At 35.1% G+C, this 18315-nt stretch overlaps 1 non-coding gene across 1 annotated transcript; it reads left to right on the top strand.

Annotated features, from left to right (window-relative positions):
• The first annotated feature begins 14021 nt into the window (after nt 1–14021).
• Nucleotides 14022–14103, top strand: TRNAS-GCU (transfer RNA serine (anticodon GCU)). The gene has a single exon. It is a non-coding gene; the product is annotated as a tRNA-Ser (tRNA).
• Nucleotides 14104–18315: the final 4212 nt, after the last annotated feature.

Raw genomic sequence — 18315 nt, 5'->3', positions numbered from 1 at the left:
CCAGTAGACCTACCTAGCAAGAAATGCTAGATGTTCTTCAGAGAGAAGAAAGGTGATATAGAGCAGAAACTTAGACCCTCATGAGAAAAGGAATAGTGTTGGGGAATGAATAAACAAAGGTGATAAAATCTTTAATTTTTCTTATTCTTAATTGATCTAACAAATAATGGTTTGTTGAAAGTAAGAATAGCAGTGATGTGTTGTGCGATTATATTGTATGTATAAGAGAAATGAATCAGAACAATGTAATAACTAACAGAAGGGAGGAATTGGAATACTCTAAGATACCAGTACTACCCATAAAGTTATTTGAAAGTTGACACAGATTAGTAATGAATGAATAAAGCAAACTTTAGGTCAATCATTAAAAAAAATTAGCAAAGTAATTTAGTAGTCTCAAGAGAAATTTTAAAAATATATTTAAATAAATGAAAATGGAAATACAACTTACAAAAATTTGTGGGATGCAGGGAAGGCAGTGCTTAGAGGGAAAGTCATAGCATTGAATATATAGATTAGAAAAGAAGAAAAATTTAAAATCAATAATCTAAACATTCACCTAGGAAACTAGAAAAAGAATAACAATTTAAATCCAAAGTAAGCTAAATAAAAAAATAATAAAAACTAAAGCATAATTCAAAGATATTGAAAACAAGAAAATAATAGAGAAAACAAATAAAATCAAAAGCTAGTTCTTTGAAAAGATCAATACAATTGATAAAGCACTGGGTAGGCTAGCCAAGATAAACAGAGAGAAGGCACAAATTGCTTAAATCAGAAATGAATGATGGAACATCACTACTGATCCCATGGACATTAAAAACATATTAAAGACATATTATAAAAAACTCTATCCCCGGGGCCGGCCCCGTGGCTTAGTGGTTAAGTGAGCACGCTCCACTGCTGGCGACCCGGGTTCGGATCCCGGGCTCGCACCGACGCGCTGCTTCTCTGGCCATGCTGAGGCCGCGTCCCACATACAGCAACTAGAAGGATGTGCAGCTATGACACACAACTATCTACTGGGGCTTTGGGGGGAAAAAATAAATAAATAAAATCTTTAAAAAAAAAAAAAAAAAAAAAAAAAAAAAAAACTCTATCCCCACAAATTTGATAACCTAGATTAAATGCACCAATTTCTTGAAAAACACGTTTGACCAAGTTCACACAAAGAGAAATAGATTATGTGAATAGGCCTATATCTATTAAAGAAATTTAATCAATAATTACTAACCTTCCTAAACAGAAATCATCAGGCACAGCTGGTTTCACTGGTGAATTCTATGAAACACTGAATGAAGAAAAGATACCACATCTCTGCAATATTGTCCAGAACATAGAAAAAGAAGGAATACTTTTGTGTGTGTGTGTGTGTGTGTGTGTGTGTGTGTGAGGAAGAGTGGCCCTGAGCTAACATCTGTTGCCAATCTTCTGCTTTTTGCTTGAGGAAGATTTCCCCTGAGCTAACATCTGTGCCAATCTTCCTCTATTTCTTTTGTATGTGGGATGCTACCACAGCATAGCTTGATGAGCGGTGCATAGGTCTGTTCCTGGGATCCGAACCTGTGAACACTGGGCCACTGAAGTAGAGCACAGGAACTTAACCTCTAAACCACTGGGCCAGCCCAGAGGAATACTTCATAACTCAAACTATGAGACCAGCAATATCCTAATATCAGAACCAGGCAAAGACATTATAAGAAATAAAATTACAGAGTACTATCTCTCATGAATATGCATGCAACAATCATCCACAAAATATTTATAAGTTGAATACAACAACATATAAAAAGAATCATACACCACAACCCACTGGGATTTACTCCAGGTATGCAAATTTACTCAACATTCAAAATCAATTAATGTAATCTTTCCCATCAGTGGGCAAAAGAAGAAAAGTCATGAGCATGACAATAGATGCAAAAACATTTTATAAAGCTCAGTATGTATTTATGATAAAAACTCTCAGCAAACTAGGAATAGAGGGGAATTTCCCCAACCTAATAGAGAATATCTACAAAAAACCTACAACTCACATTATACTTAATTGTGAGATGTTAGAAGCTTTCTCTCTAACATCAGTAATAAAACAGGGATGTCCCTTTTCACCGCTTCAATTTGACATCATACTAGAAGTCCTAGCTTATGCAATCAGACAAGAAAAATAAATTAAAAAAATGCAGATTTGGAAGGAAGAAATAAAACTGTCTTTGTAGATGACATGCTTGTCTCTGTAGAAAATTTCAAAAAATCAACAACAAAAAATGCTAAAAATAGTAAGTGATTATAGCAAGACTAAAGGATAAAAGTTTAATATACTGAAGCCAATTGCTTTCTTATATACCAGCAAAGAACAATTGGAATTTGAATTAAAAATACAAAACCACTTACATTACTCCCAAGACATTTTCGTATATATCTAGTAGAATATGCACAACATCTGTATGAGAAAAACTATAACTCTGATGACAAATAGCAAAGAAGATCTAATTGAATGTGGAGCTAGTCCATGTTCATGGTCAGGAAGACTCACTGTTGTCAACTGGTCAGTTCTTCCCAACTCGATCCATAGATATTCAACGCAATCCCAATAAAAATGCCAGCAAATTACTTTGTAGATATTGATAAAGTAATTCTAAAGTTTATATGGAAAGCCGAAAGACCCAGAATAGCAAACACAATATTGAAGAAGAGGAAGAAAAAAGTTAGAGGATTGACACTACTTTACCTCAAGATTTACTGTAAAGCTGTAGCAATCAAGATAGTGTTGTATTGGAAAAGAACAGACAAAAAGATCAATGGAAAAGAATAGAGAGCCCAGAAAGAGACCTACACAAACATAATCAGCTAAGATTTGACAAAGGACAAAGGTAATTGAATGAAGAAAAGGATATCCTTTTCAACAAGTGGTATGGGAACAACTGGAAATCCACATGCAAAAAACTGAATATAATCATGTAGTCGTAAAAAATTATCAATAGGTGCTTATTGCACATGAAAAATGTATTTAGACACTTACCTTACACCTTTCATAAAATAAGCTAAAAATATATCATAGAACTAAATGAAGAACACAAATCTATAAAATTTATCTAAGGTAAAAAAGGCGAATACTTAGGTGACCTAGGGTTTAGCAATGACTTTTCAGATATAATACTGAAAGACACAATCCATGAAAGACAAAATTAAGATGAAACACATTAAAATTAAAACTTTTGTTCTGTGAAAGACTGTTAAGAGAAAGAAAAGACAAGCCACAAACTGGAAGGAATATTTACAAGACACATACCTGATAAAGGTCTAGTATCCAAAATAAACAAAGAATCATTAAAACTCAACAATAAGAAAACAAAACCAAAAAAAAATACCCCAACCAAAAAATGATCTGAACAGACATCTCACTGAAGAAGATATACAGATGGCAAGTAGCACATAAAAATGTGCTCAACAATGTATGTCATTATAGACTGGCAAATTAAAATAATGAGATATTACTACACACTTATTAAAATGGCTAAAATCCAAAACACAGACAACACCTAATGATGTTTCATTCATTGCTGGTGAAAATGCAAAATGATACGGCCACTTTGATAGACAGTTTGCCAGTTTCTTACAAAGCTAAACATTGTCCTACACGGGATTCAGGGATCATGCTCCTAGATATTTATCCAAATGAATTGAGAACTTCTCTCCACTGAAAATTTGCGCATGAGTGTTTGCAGCAACTTTCCTCAAAATTGGAAGCAACCAAGATGTCCTTTAATAAGTAAATGATTAAATTGTGCTATAGCCACATGATGGAATACTATTCAGCCATAAAAAGAAATGAATTATCAAGGAAAAGACATGGAGGAACCTTAAATGAATGAATTCTAAGCTAAAAAAGCCAATCTGAAAAGTCTACATATTGTATGATTCTAACTATAGACATTCTGGAAAAGGTAAAACTATAGAGATAGTAAAAATATCAGTAGTTCCCAGGGGTTCAAGAGGAGGGAAGGAGGGAAGAATGAAGAGATGGAACACAGAGAATATTTAAGACTGTGAAATATTCTGTATGATACTGTAAAGATGGACACACAATATTATTCATTTGTCATATCCAATCATTGACACTACACTGATAATGCAAGGTGTTAATAATAGGGGAAACTTTGGAGGGGGGGAAGAAGAGGTATTTGAGAATTCTCTGTACTTTCTGCTCAACTTTTCTGCTCTGAAAAATACAATCTATTAAAAAAAAATCCTACCACAATCGAGACACAACCACAAATTGAATTTCAGAATCTGAATATTACAAATTAATGTGCTTTTCATCCATAAAAGTTGATTTAAATTGCTTAATATGCCTTTCTCCAGCAAAATGCCTGCTTCAGAAAATCACATAATAAATGAACTTATAAATTGCTAATTTATATCTAAGAGGCAACAAATTTTGTTAATAGAAACCCATTTTTCCCTGCCCTCATTAAAATAATTATTTGAGGATTATTGGCGTAACTGTTTGCCATCTTTTAGTCTCTCCAGAAGTCCATATGCCTAGGTATAGTTCACTCTGTAGTTGGATGTGCAGATTCTTTTAAAATTCAGAGAGACACAAAATCTACCTGATTTTTCATCTTCCGTGACAGAGAATAGATTGAACAGTGTGATGAGCAGTCTTCGTTCCATATGTTCTGTTTAAATCTTGCCAATTTCAATGTTGTAAAAGGTGCAAATAAAATGAACTACCTATTTTTCATTCTGTATGATTCTGGAGTAAAGGGAAATTACCCTTCACATTTGGTAGTCAATAAAAACGTGTAATAAAAAGTTTAATTTAAAGTGAGTCTTAAACAAGATTATTTGTAAAATAGGCAAAAAGGGAGCACAGAAGTCATAGCAGTTGCAAGGAAGTTGGTAGAGGAAAACCAAAAGGCAATAGTTGGAAAATTCTGCTGTGGAATGCTTATAAAGATTGATCACTCTGCAGAATGGTGAATTATTTAAATTCGGGAAAAGCTATGTCTAAGCAAATTGTTTAGAGTCTCTTTTAAAGATGAGAGATTTAAAGTCGGTAATAATGTCATCTTTCACATGTTGAAGGGAAAATAAAGAGTATTGTAGACAAGAAGTGTGAGGTGGCAATTAAAATAATTAAGACAATCTTAGAGGTTGTTAGTTTGTGTCTTGAAGATAAGGATTAATATATGTTTTTTTAAAAAAACAAAGTCTGTTTAAGATGATCGCAGGAGGGCAAAGTAGAAATTCCCAGCAGTTGATGGATTCTAGAAATCAAAAGAAATGTCAGATTGCTGACAAAATTTGGGAGATTCGTAAAGAAATATTATATTTAAATGAATAAGATCACCAGGGGTTGTACTGAATTAAACAGTGGCTAAATGCTGATGGACTGAAGATGAGACTGGATATTTCTCGTGCTTGGTTGGTGATGTAAATGAACTGATATAGCTCTGTCAGCTTGATGTAGCATACCTGAAGCCCTGACCCAAAAAGACTAAACTGCTCTGAAAAATTTAGTTAGGCTACAGGCTTAATAACAAATGATGGCTTAGTTCCTTTTTGTTGTCAGCGTTGTTTTTTAATCTTAAATCATACCTTGTTACTTAGTATGTTTTAATATTCTCTTTGAATATCTAGGGTTTTATTGGTGAGTGTGTTACATAGATAATATATACTAGCAACATTACAATTAGAATTGCAATTGAAAATTAGTTCATGTATATCTCTGATTTAGCCTGCAACCAATTGCTTTAAGTTATTACTAGTCTCAAAAAGCTTTCTATTAAAAACATTGTATTTTTTCTAAGTTTGCATAAAATCTTTTGAAATCTTCTTCAATGTCTGTGATAGTATACTTCCAAACTTAGCATAGTTCACCAGCCTTTTAAGTAATTGACCTCTATAAAATATTAATATTTTGCAAAGTAACTTATTTAATTAAACAGAAAAACATCGTTCAACCATGACATGTTTTCTTTAATTCTTTAGGTATGTTAAATATTAATTTTCTAAAATGGAGAATTTTTCAATCTTGTTCACATCAATTAACATATCAATTACTACACAGATCTAAGAGTCCCAAGGCTTTGTTTTGTTTGGAGGCTTTGGCTTCTGTTTGGCAGTTACAATTTGTACATCATAAAATCTATGATGAATATTCAACACCAGTTCAAATTAGGTAAATTCAAACTCCACTTGCATAGTTATGATCACTGTGTTAGCAATTTGCTAAATTTTTTCCCGTAAAATGCTATTTGTAAGCATATCTGGAAAATTTTTAAAAATATATGTATAGTACATATGTACATATATATGTATATGTAAAGAGTATATTGTTTATATGTGTGTAAGGCAAGTTAACATTTCTATCTTGAGAAAAATAATACTTTTACAGTTCCATGGTTTAATTTTCATGTTTGGTGATGTTTGCACAAAGCAGTGTGAACTTAACAGAAATTCTACTCAAAAGTTTTCTATATTTCATGTTTTCTCACATTACTCAAATATCTTTGCTCAAACATCATCTACTCAATGAGATTTACTTTGATCATCCTGTTTAAAATTACCTCTCATACCTTTATTCAATGCTCTGTTATTTTTCATATAGCTCTGATCACCTTCTATTATCCTATGTAATTAATTTATTGTAATTTTTATTCATAGTGTCAGAAAAGCAGACATTTTTTGCTTTTTTTTTTTCTTGCTGAGGAAGATTCACCCTGAGCTAACATCTGTGCCAACCTTCTTCTATTTTGTATGTGGGTCCCTGCCACAGCATGGCTGCCAATGAGTGGCACAGGTCTGCGCCTGGGAACCAAACCCAGGCCACAGAAGCAGAGCATGCCGAACTTAACCACTAGGCCACAGTGTTGGCCCTACTTTTTGCCTAGTTTGCCCAAATCCAAGAGCCTAGAATAGTGATTGGCACATAAAAGACACAGAAAAATATTTTTGAATGAATGGATGAATGACTAAACTAAATTTGCTCACAATTTCTCAAATTCTATGAAAGATTTTGATGTCTATATCAAATCATACAGATAAATAAATTACACTTATATTCACTTAGAAACATACATCTCTTCAAAGAGATAAAATAAATCAAGGCATTACTACACATCTAATTATTGTGAGAAAATAAATAGTAATACAACTTTAATAAAATTAATGTTTGTGAAAAAGAAAGAGCATCCTGATCGGTGACAGGTATCACTGGAGATGATCATTCCTGGTAAGGTTGCTACCGTGTTTAGAAGGAGCAGAAATCAACCACTCAGCTGGAGGGATGCAGCTCTGCTCTGTAGCTGAAGTTTGGTCTACTCACTTGGCCTTTGTGGGGCTGGTGGTGGGAGCACAGTTTTTTTATGATGTCTGGTTGGAGTAGAGCACTTGTCTAAAATATTTCTGTCTTGATAGGTTACTGCTTTCCTGCTCCTTTGACTAGGTTGGGCTACTTTTGTCTGCACCCATAGACATTTCCAGGTACTAGTTTCGTCAGCTCTAAGTCAAAATTTTTATTCACTATTTTTCCTCAAAAAAAGCCTTTATTTTCCATTTCTTAAAATGGTATTGCAAATTTATCTGGAAAAATTACACAGCTGAAACTTTTACAATTTTTTATTTTCACACTGCCATGCTTAAACAAAAGTTCCCTTTCCAAAATCAGCAAATATAACTCTGGATGACACAAATTCTCTTTACTTTATTGAGACCAGAGTACAAATAATATGTAAGAATGAATAAATCAAGCTATGGTATTTCTTTCTAACAGAATAAATACTTAAAAATATTGGAATAAATGTTTCTGCATACTGAATCTAAATTATTCAAAAATATATTTTCACTGAATTAAATGAACAAAACTCCAGCTAAACTTTGTCTTAAAGTGTTTCTCAATTTGGGCCGGCCCCGTGGCTTAGCGGTTAAGTGCGCACGCTCCACTACTGGCGGCCTGGGTTCAGATCCCGGGCGCACACCAATGCAACGCTTCTCTGGCCATGCTGAGGCCGCATCCCACATACAACAACTAGAAGGATGTGCAACTATGACATACAACTATCTGCTGGGGCTTTGGGGAAAAAAAGGAGGAGGATTGGCAATAGATGTTAGCTCAGAGCCGGTCTTCCTTGGCAAAAAGAGGAGGATTAGCATGGATGTTAGCTCAGGGCTGATCTTCCTCACCAAAAAAAAATAAATAAATAAAAGTGTTTCTCAATTATATCCCTCTATCTTAGCTATTATTAATATTTAAGATAGTAGAAATTGTGGCAGTTTTGTTCCTAGTAAGGAAGTTTAAACTCTTTAAAACAATATATTTGCATAATAAGCAAAATAGACATTTTGAAATTTTGATTATTTCATGTATGACTACATATTTTACTCTCTTAGAACTGTTATAATTGAAGTGAACACAATTACACATTTAAGTTGATGTTCTTGAACTTCATGGATGTTTTGAGGTTGAGGTTCTCTCTCTTATTAGATGACAGATCATTTTCTTACCAGATAAAATCATAACTGCTATTGACTGTGATAGATGAAATAAAAATGCAAATAGGGATGTGAGACCACTATTTATTCATCCTGATTGGCTGAGGATTAATAGTTACTTGATTAACCATTATTTTATTTTTAAGTTAACAGAGTTCGCACTGACAACACTTAGGGAAAGCTAGCATAATTGAATTGCAATCAAAATGGTTGTATGAAACACTATCGAAGAGACTTTACATATAGCATAAATGTTTAATAAGACAATGTGCATATTAATATACATACCCACTGTGTGTATATGTAGACATGCTTAAATAAATGGGCACTTTTATTCTTTTAAATTAATCTCATATTAACTGAAAAAAATTGTTTTATGACCTGAACTAAAATACAATAATTTTAACAATTAAATCATTTTCTAAATTATTATTTCACCCAGTTGAAATATCTGTTTCTGAAAAATCTGTATGAATTTTCTGTCAGTTTATTTGTCAATCTACCATATATAAATAGCTTTTTGAAGGTATTTCCATAAATTAAAATACAACTAATATGGGATATGTATAAAACTCACACTTTCGGTTGTAATTTAAAAAAAACAAAAAGCAGTTGTCTTGTGGACTGACTGAGCAGTCATGCTATAAGAGGCTTATAGAGAAATATCCCAGGGCTGCACCATCCAATGTGGTAGACACCAGCCACATGTGGCTATTGAGCACTTGAAATGTTGCTAGTAAAATTGAGAAACTAAATGTTTTCTTTTCTTTAATATTAAATAATATAAATTTAAAAACTGACGCCGTATAAAATACAGATCGAGTACTTCCCATGAAAGTTTACAATTCTCTCTGAGATGTTCTGTAACTATAAAATACACACTGGAGTTCAAAGACAGTACTATTAAAAAGAAGAATGTGTAAAATATTTTATTAATAATTTTTATATCAACTACATGTTTAGATGATAATTTTTGAAAATGGTTTAAATACAACATAATAATAAAACAAGTTTTACTATTTTTAAGTTTTTTAATGTGGTTGCTAAAAAATGTAAATTTACCTATGCCTCAAATTATATTTCTCTTGGGCATCATTGTTCTAACTGCGTTAAGTTGTCTTAGAAAAAGAAAACAAATTATGGTTTCTCAGATATTTCCTAACAGTACTTCTCAAACTTCAATGTGCTTACAAACCTCCAAGTGACCTTGTTAGAATGCAGTCTCTTCACTCCTCAGGTCTAGCGCAGGTCTAGACTCCTGAGAGTCTCCATTTTTAACAAGGTCTCAGCCAATGGTGATCATGCTATTTAGTACGTTCATAGAAAAGGGAGATGCTTCAAATTACAGAAATTGTTTGATGATTTGGTGAATTTTCATATGGGCAAATTTAAGGTTTATGTGGTTAAGTAAGGAACAGCAGGAATATATTTCCTTTAAAAAAATGAATTTTCTGAGCAACACAGCAGGCAAGCTACTTTTTGGTCTCAGTCTAAGTATTGCCACCTCAGAGAAACTTTCCACTTCTTTTTAGATAAATAGCCTTTTTTCTATTCCCTATAATTTTTTAAATCTCCTTCATTAAACTTCTCAAAAATCGTAAGAGCTTATTTATAAGTTTTGTTTATTTCTTTCTTCCCAACCAGAATATACCCTCCATGAGGGCAGGCATCATGTCAACCTAGTTCATCACCATCGTAACATCTGAAGGGGACATTGAGTAGGCACTCAGTAATAGTTGTTGAGTTAATCTGCTTTTAGAAAAATAGAAAAGGGGAAGATAATTTGTGAATAGTTGTTTTCAATCTGTATATAAACATTTTTATATTTGTTTGTCTATTTTTTTCTCCTTTCTCATTTCTGAGTTTCTCAAACGATTTCAGAGAATTCTTTCCTAAAATTCTTACTAGAAAAGATCTTTTAAAATATCTAAAATAGGGCCAGCCCCGGTGGCCTAGTACTTAAGTTCGGCATGCTCTGCTTCGGCGGCCCAGGTTCTGGTCCCACGTGTGGACCTACACCACTTGTCTGTCAATGCCATGCTGGGGCAGCACCTCACATACAAAAAAGAGGAAGATTGGCAACAGATATTAGCTCAGGATGAATATTCCTCAGCAAAAAAATAAAAAAATCTCTAAAATAGAGCTATAATTCAGCAGAGTATTTGTTCTTAACCCCAGAGATAGAGAAGCCCCTGTTGCCTGCCTCCACCTCTAACCTCTGCCTTCCTCCTCAGTCGCTCTCCCTCACTCCAGTTACACTCAGATTTAGAGACTCACAAACTCACAGCCACTTACACTACATCACAATCACTCCCACGTTCAAACACAGGAACGCTCATACCTCACACACATCCCAACAGTCGCAGAGACACAGACATTCGTATTTACATACTGATATATTCCCATACTCTCTCTCACACATTCATTCACTCACACTCAAACCCTCCCTCCATATGGCCCCTCTACCCTCCATCTCTGCCTCCCCTTCCTCTCTCCGTCTCTGACACTAACTCCCTCAGTCTCCTCTAAAAGTGGAGGTGGCACCATCCACCCCTGCTACCCTCACCATCATCCTTTTCTTCACTTTTTCCCTCATGCTTTCCTCCTCATATTGAATCACAAAGCTTGTAAACACACATTCACACAAATCCATCCCTCCTCATCCTCCAGTATATCCACCCACAACTCTCCTTTCTCTCTCTCTCTCTCTCTCTCTCTCACACACACACACACACACACACACACTGAGGAAGGAGTATATTTGCAACCAAAAAAAAATGAAAACCAAAACATCAAGCAAGAGGCTTCAAGGGTAAACATAAGAGGTAGTGAGTTTACCGAAACAGCATAGCAATAAGTGTGATAATTTGGCCATGGAATTTGGAAATATATAAAGTGGGAAAATGGGAGACATTTAATTTGTTTTTTACAAATTGTGGAACCTGTAAATATTTGAGGGGATATTGTCACTTTTTTTTCAATACATGTGAATAATCTCAAATCTCCCTATTTTATAAAAGCAATAACAGCAAGAAAACATCCCTTAAACCTGAGGCCCAATCTCTCTTTGTTATTATACACAAGATCCTCAAAATAATAGTTGTAAAAATCTATCTGCACATCCTTAATGCTTCTTAATCTCTCCTCAACCTACCACAGTCTGATTTCTATTCTGTACTCCACTAAAACTTCTCCAGCAGGGCTCACCAATAATCTTCTAACTGATAATTACAATAGGTTATTTCAGTATCATCTTATCCCTCCTAATTTTGTTACTTGGGACTCCTGGCCAATTCCTTGTTCCCTATCGTAATTCCCTGCTGAGACACTAGATGTGATTCATTTTTGTCATTTGGGGTCTCTTCCTCCACTTCTATTTATGGCCTAAAAATTCCTGAGCCCTTTTGCTTCTCAGGCTAACTCATTGTTGATGTGCCATTCAGTCTATTTATGTGGAATGTGTTAGTCTCTCTGTAATGACATCTTCCAAATCTGTATTTCCAAACTACCTGGCTCTTTTGAGCTGAGTACTTCTGTGTTTATGGAACCATTCACTCTAAAAATACAACAATTCAACATTGAATTCGTCTTCTCCTCTCCCAAACCTGCCATGTGTCGCTAAGTTATAGCAGTAGCTGTAACTCTACCATCCCCCCAGTCTCTAAAGCCAGATACTGTTCCTCCCTCATTCCAAAAGCAAGTCCAACTGACTTTATTTTCTCTTCAACCAACCACATCCATCTTCTTTTCTCTAGTTACACTGCACCAGACTCTTAGTATTGCTTACCTTGCTGATCGCAATAGTGTCTTAAATATTTTCTCTGCTTTGGTCCCAAACTCTTTCAAACTGCTTTTTTTCCTAAAATACAATTATTTGTATATTCATCCCTTAAAAAAATTATTCAGTGGCCATAAATTGCATATATATTTATGTCCAAGCTTCTCTGTGGCACAAAATCCATGTCATGATGTTTCTTTTATCTACCTGTCTTGCTTGGCTTCTCCCCATACCAATTTTTTTTTTTTTTCTTACTCTAGCCATATTGAATTACTTGCAGTTTTCCAATACTTTGTATTGTGTCTGACTCTCTGCTAAGCTACATCTTTTATTGTCAAGACATATACAATGTAGTCCACAATGTAGTCATTGTATATATGACTACACCATCTCATAGTTTTAAATTCCTCTGTGTTTAGGAGAAGCTACATGTTGCCATCAAAAGTACAAGGAATGTGAATTAGAAAACTGTAACTGATACAGGCACCATGTTTGCTTTACTCATTATCCTTAATGCCTAGCATAGTGCCAAATTCATAAGTAAATATGGGCTTAATAACAAATGAATCAAATGCCCTCTTTAACTCCTAGCTCTGTAGCTTACTCTGCCATTGGGAAAATTATTGAAATTTAAATTCTGATATCTATACCTATACCTATCTTTATTTCTATCTCTATATCTATTTATGTCTATATAAACTTAAAAAAAAAAAGATATCTGGGGGGCCCGAGTAATGTTTCATGCATTAGAATATCCAGCCACTTCTACACTCATAAATCCTAATAAATAAATAGCACCATAACTAGAGAGAAACAGCAACATTTAGGAACCACATTTTAGAGAGAAATGATTATAATTGTATATTTATAAGCAGGTGAGTGTCAAAAAATGAAACAGAACTAAAACTTAACTCACTATGAATGATTACTTTGGAAAAGTCAGAAAAGAGTTCTTTAGCTCTCCATTCTTCTTTTTTTTTTTTTTGGTGAGGAAGACTGACCCTGAGCTTACATCTGTTGCCAATCTTCCTCTTTTTGCTGAGGAAAATTGCCCCTGAGAACATCTGTGCCCATCTTCCTCTATTTTGTATGTGGGATGCTGCCACAGCATGGCTTGATAAGCGGTTTTTGTCGGTCCATGCGCGGGATCCGAACCCGTGAACCCCAGGCTGCCAAAGTGGAGAACACGAACTTAACCACTACACCACCAGGCCAGTCCCTAGCTTTCCATTCTTATAACTGTGAAGCTTATCAAATATTTGCAAGTACTTGGAAAAATATGTACATGAGTTTTCATTTGATAGGAAAGTACTAAAAAAATAACTTAAATGCTATTGCTTCTTTTAAAGTAATTTCACTTACTTTGCTACAAGGGAAATGAAAAAAAAGTGCTATAGAAAAAATGGATAAAACACTTTCCAAAGTTTTTAAAGTTTTTCCTTGTATGAACTATTTTAGCCAGTGTATATATCATGCACATATCATATGTCTGTATCATACATGACATTAAAGAAAGATATCTAATTTGTAAAATGTGGCAGCAAATTTTACTTCCTTTTTTTCTAACAACACTTCATCTGAAAAGCATTTTCAGCTACTTGCAAATATACAAACTAGGAATATGTCAGAACACATTACTAAGGCACCTGGAAAAAAGTGAAGATCTCACACGCACACACACACACACACACACACACACACACACGATAAAGCTGCAGTTGCTATTAATACAAAAGCTAATGTGACAGACGAGGTGGCCGAGTGGTTAAGGCGATGGACTGCTAATCCATTGTGCTCTGCACACGTGGGTTCGAATCCCACCCTCGTCGTGAGGCTGTCTGAGGACAAAAGATATATGTTGAGATAGATATCAGACTCCTGATAGGAAACAGCCACACTTTTTGGCTCTGAGGTTTTCATAAATTATAGTGTAGGTAAGACAAAAATGAATTAATTATCAAGGCTCAATTTCTTGAAATTTCTTCTACTGAAACATGAGCCATTTTCCTCCTGAATTCACTTGAAGAAAACACTTTTTTTTTTTATTGTAGTAAGAACGAATATTATAAGCTGTTAATTACGATGATGCCCCCCGAGAGCCAGTGTCACAATGTCTGTGTGTAACAAGGAAAAGTGCTTCTAGGACAAATCTTTTGCAGCTATAAACAATAAAGCTGGATTCTATTTTCATACTCATCAACAAAATAAATGTCAAATGAATGGATTATTTAAATATGTCAAAAATCACAAAGGACTAGGGGAAAACAGATATTTACACAAATGATGCAATCACTGCTTTACGAAGTATACAAATTTAATGTGATACATTTAAAAAACACAATGTAAAACAAAATGCCACAAACATTCAAGACATAAACTACAAATGCAAAAACATTACTTTTGTAACAAAAGCATACCATATTACATAATAGTTCATATAATTAATATTTACAAATCAATAATGATATATAATCAATTAAATCAAATAGGAGTAAATAGAATATGAAAAAAGAGACACAGGTTTATAAACAAGGAAGATGCTCAATTTTATAAGTAAGTAAACAAACACACAAATAAGCAAAAACATCAATGGGATATTTATCATAGTAACAGTTTCCTATGCTGTTGGGAGAAGAAATTGGAGCAATATTTTTGGATGGGAATTTTATATTATCTTTTTTTTTTTTTTCTTTTTGCTGAGGAAGATTTGCCCTGAGCTAACATCTGTTGACAATCTTCCTGTTTTTGTATGTGAGCCACTGCCTCAGCACGGCCACTGATGAGTGGTGTAGGTCTGCGCCTAGGAACCAAACCTGGGCCACCAAAGTGGAGAGTGCCAAACTTAAACACTAGGCCACTGGGGCTGGCCCTATATTATCTTTTAAAATGCAATATGTAAGTGATGCCTTAGGAGGCTTCCAGTGTTCTTCCCTCAGTGCTCAATGTTCCAGGGGTGGCCCCTATGTGGGCTACGTGTGTCCTTCTATTGTGGCCTGTTAGCTCTCCCTATAGGCTCCCAGGGAGGCTGAGTTATGCTCCTGGCCAGCTGTTGTAATGCTCAGCTGCTTGTAGTTGTTGTGGGCCCTTCAGTCTCTTTATCAGGTGTGGGGCACCCCAGCACAGTTGGCTGTAAGTTCTAATACCACATTTGTGTTGCAGTATTTCTTTTAACCGAGTAGGCCCCCAGCGTGGCAGGTTGTTAGGCTCAGGGCCTTACAATTGCTGCAAGCCTCTAGCCTATTATGTCTCTTGTCAGCTCTCTGAGGATAAAGAAGCTGTGGTATATATACACAATGGAATACTACTCAGCCATAAGAAACGATGAAATCCAGTCATTTGTGACAACATGGATGGACATTGAGGGTATAATGCAAAGTGAAATAAGTCAGAGGGAGAAGGTCAAATACTGTATGATTTCCTTCATTAAGTAGTAGATAATAACAACAATAAACAAACACATAGGGACAGAGATTGGATTGGTGGTTACCAGAGGGGAAGGGGGGAGGGAGGAGGGTGAAAGGGATAATTCGGTACATGTGTGTGGTGATGGGTTGTAATTAGTATTTTGGTGGTGAACATGATGTAATCTATGCAGAAATAGAAGTACAATGATGTACACCTGAAACTTTTGCAATGTTATAAACCAATGTTACTGCAATAAACAAAAAATTAAAAAAAAAAATGCAATACGGATGTAGGTTTGGAATAAGAACTCCAACGTCAAGGAAATTAAACCAGATGAAATATATGAATTTTTATTTTCTGTTTTGTTTACTTCGTAGCTCTGTTTCAATGTTGCCTGCCATTTTATTTTCATTTTGAAATGTCTTGTTTTTGCCTAAAACTTCAGTAATATGTGAAGTTGTGGAGGCAGGATTATGGACTGCATGGAGGGAGGGGCTGATGGACTTCTGACTGAGTAATTCTCTTTTGTTTTTGTTGGACTCTTAATTTCTACTCTTTGCTTTGTTAATTCTCTTCACCACCCCACTTCCAGAGAAGGCCTATCAAGTCCAGATTGGCTCTTTCTTGTAGAAAAGTGGTGCCTTCCCAAGACTGCCACCACTTGTTCTGCAAACTGAGGAACATCTACATTTTTGTTTATCTGGTAACTAATACTGATTTACCTTGTCTCAGACCTCTTCTCAATATTTCCCCACACAAAGGAAACTTACTTTCTACAGGTTATTTTATCTGTGTTCTGCAACCACTAGTTTCCCACCATAACTTATAATATCTCTGCTCTTCAAAAGAAACTAGGAAATAAAAAAGCATGCCTTAGTGTAGGGAAAAAAAGCAAAAACCCTTACAACTCAATAGTTAAAAGAAAAAATAAACCCAAAATGGATGATAAGTGGAACAGTACTTCACAAAATAAGACATACAAACGTAAATAAGCATTTCTAGTTGGAGTGTAAATAACACAACCCCTCTGGAAAATAGTCTCACGGTTTTGTTATAAAGTTTAGCTAACATATATCTTATAACCCATTGATTCTATTCCAAGGGATTTACCCAAGAAAAACGAGAACAGATATCTGCACAGCTTTATACACAAATGTTCATATAGTTTTATCCATAATAGACCAAAACTGGAAACAAACTGAATGTCCATCAGTAGGTGAATGAAATTTTTTTTTCAAATATTTTTTTTTCCATATGATTCAACAATAAAAGGAAACAACTGATAACTCAAAGGACAGGTGCCGTTGCAAAGCAAATAAACAGAGTGCTAAGTACCTAGTATGTTGCTGTTGATCTTGATAATACCCTTTTCTCCATATTTATTCGTAGACACTCTGAAAAGCAGTTTGCCTTTACCTCGCAGGAAGAGAAACAAAGCTTCAGTGTCTTGTAGGAGGGCTGTATCAGCTTTTCAGCTCTCTATCCTCAAAGAATCAGGCTTGTCCACTATATTTACAAAATCATTCTGATTAGACCTTCTGAGTTGGTGTTAGCAAATAGAATAGATCTCAGAAGACAAATGTGTGCCAGAGACTCAAAAATATGTTATAAATTATTAAGGGACCTTGGAAGACTCTATGGGTTCAATGGTATGAGGTGTGTGGATATATCGTCTTCAAGGTTACCATCTTATTCATATATTCACAGGAACGACACATACCTACCAAGCCTCTAAAACTTAGCAGCAAACCTATGCTTTATTTGGACTTACTACTCTGACTCATCTGCCAAGTAAACTAAATTTGAAACAATTCTAGGCTTCCATGTTAGCTACTCTGCCCTCACTCTGTATGATCCAACAGATTCAACAGTGCTTGAAGTGTCTGTGGCAAATAGGTATTTTGGAGCAAAGTCATGTTTTTTCCTGCAGATATGTATCTAGCTTATAGATAGATAAAGGTAGATAGATCTACCTTTAGCTTGATTAACCTCTAAAGCTTGGTGCTGGGCCCTTGCAGAGACTGAATACTTACATATAGCCCTCAAGGCACCATGACATTTAGAGATGCCCATCATGAATTGGATGCTATCTGACACATCAGTGCATGAAATTGGGTGGTGCAGCCATACTCCATCATCAAGTTAAAGTCGTTTGTACAAGAGGGACTTGGGCAGAGGCAGCTGTACCCAGATGTGAGATTCACAGAGAATTCTGAGTACTTTTTTTCTACTTATTTTGTGGCAGGACCCCGAAATAGTTGGTGTGAACATTTTCAGAGCTTTTAAGAATTGCAGCCGTTTCTGGGTGTGATTTTGAGAAATGCCTTCCTTCTTATAGTGAGATATTCGGTATCTGCAGCCCTGTATTTCCAGCTGTAGCTCCCCTGATATTGGCAGCACTTTCCCTTACTTTTTTGTTCTAAGCATTCCAATATTCTGTAAATCCTAATTCCTGTAGTAAACTGTTGTTTTTCTTCCCAGAATTCTTGCATTGGCTCTAGTTTTGTGACTGAACCCAGACTGCTGTATCCCTGATAGAGTTAGCATGCGATGATGCATGCCAAATATCTTTTCTAGTGTAAAGCGTGCAGTAAGGCTGAATAAATGTTTGTAGGGTCTCCTTAGAAAGGTCAGCT

Source organism: Diceros bicornis, chromosome 9 (genome assembly GCF_020826845.1).
Source record: "Diceros bicornis minor isolate mBicDic1 chromosome 9, mDicBic1.mat.cur, whole genome shotgun sequence".
Classification (NCBI taxonomy): Eukaryota; Metazoa; Chordata; class Mammalia; order Perissodactyla; family Rhinocerotidae; genus Diceros; species Diceros bicornis.
The sequence above is the reverse complement of the archived record's forward strand: the minus strand, read 5'-3'. Positions and strand labels throughout refer to the sequence as shown.